At 45.1% G+C, this 1,478-nt stretch overlaps 1 long non-coding RNA gene across 1 annotated transcript in view; it reads right to left on the reverse strand.

Annotated features, from left to right (window-relative positions):
* The window catches only part of LOC106940443 (uncharacterized), a 3,320-nt gene extending 3,131 nt beyond the window's left edge, over positions 1 to 189 (reverse strand). Inside the window, exon 1 of the long non-coding RNA XR_001423095.1 lies at positions 157 to 189. This is a non-coding gene — a long non-coding RNA (uncharacterized LOC106940443). The remainder of the gene's footprint in view (positions 1 to 156) is intronic.
* Positions 190 to 1,478: the final 1,289 nt, after the last annotated feature.

The raw sequence follows: 1,478 nt of genomic DNA on the forward strand, positions 1-1,478 counted from the left end.
TCAATGCGACACGTTAGGGACAACAATACGGTGGCTCTCAGTCCGGACCCGTGAGGCACTAGATAGTGTAATAAGGCATATTTTCCATGCTTTAGCCTCGATAATATGAGCTATCATTGTGAACAAAGTAAGAATATAACGTAAATTAGGTTTTACCTTCAACTGAACAGAGAACAAGATGAACTTAAAACGTTAGCCTAGTAGCCATTAGAGCTAAACCAGTAGCCGTTGGCCGTTAAAGCTAACGAGTCAGCTCTAACGGTGTTCAGCAGAAAAAGTTAACTTGTCTTTCCTTTTCCTTTGTTTTTCTTTCCACTTCACGCGTCCAGCTTAGAAGTCGGATGATCTGGGAAAGCGTTTGTTTAGTTGTATAACTGTTTTAAAACAGAGACTCTCACGCTGCCCAGCTTAATCGTTTCCGGATCTCTCTCGCTTACACACTCGATGCTGCGGAAGGGCGGGTCTTGCAGCGGCAGTCTGAATTCTGATTGGTCCAAACTCACTGGAAACTAAACTTCCTATTGGCTAGGTAGACCACCTAGCTTTCCTAACCTCCGTTTCTTAAAGAGGCATCCACATTTTATGTGGGTTACACCCTCCCCTCTGAAGGGTATGCCAGTCCCTGGGCATCTGCAATGTGACACTGCGTCACACGGTTTACACATGCCTGACAGAATTATGGGGTACATTCTCAAAACCATTCAGGGAGCTAGTCAAAGCCTCACTAAGACCGTGGAAAAGAGAATTCACCACCATTATCAGCGGATTTCCAAGTTTTACATATTCTAATCTATTAGGCTTTGTGTGCACTCTTTGAGAGCGACGGAGGGATGTTTCACCATCTTGAAGTCCATCAGTCTGAAACTTTAAGGGTTCAGGCTGGGCAGTAACAGGTGCATTTGCATCACAACACCCATCATCATATGCTGCATCTGAGCTTATTTCATTATCTGGAGGAGTTTCCTCAGACTGCTGTGAATCCAAACACTGGGGGGATCTGTTAACTGAGTTCAGTTCAGGTAAAACTTCTGCTTGTTCAGGTGAGTTGTCATGTTCAGGTAAGTTGACACTTTCAGGTGAGTTGACACTTTCAGGTGAGTTGACACTTTCAGGTGAGTTGACACTTTCAGGTGAGTTGACACTTGATGCACCGTGAATATCTCCAGTACTTCCATCTCCTACAAGGGACTGAGTTGCTGGAGCATCAGGTGAGAGGGAAACTACAGACTCCTCTGTTTCTGCTGCTTTCTGGGCTGCACAAGGAGGCTCACTCGACTTGTGAGTTTCAGGCACTGCAACATATGTATCAGGTTTTGATATAATACGAGGGAAGAATGTCCAATCAGGTACATCATCCAAATCTGAGATGATCTCCTCTTCACTCTCGACGACTGGACATTGTCTTGTTCTTGGTCTCCTGTTTGGACGAGGTTTGACTGTTTCAGGTTCTGCAGCTGCTGACAGGAATCCACATGGCA

The sequence above is a fragment of the Poecilia latipinna genome, unplaced genomic scaffold (genome assembly GCF_001443285.1).
Source record: "Poecilia latipinna isolate Pla-1442-1.1 unplaced genomic scaffold, P_latipinna-1.0 Scaffold3228, whole genome shotgun sequence".
NCBI lineage: Eukaryota > Metazoa > Chordata > Actinopteri > Cyprinodontiformes > Poeciliidae > Poecilia > Poecilia latipinna.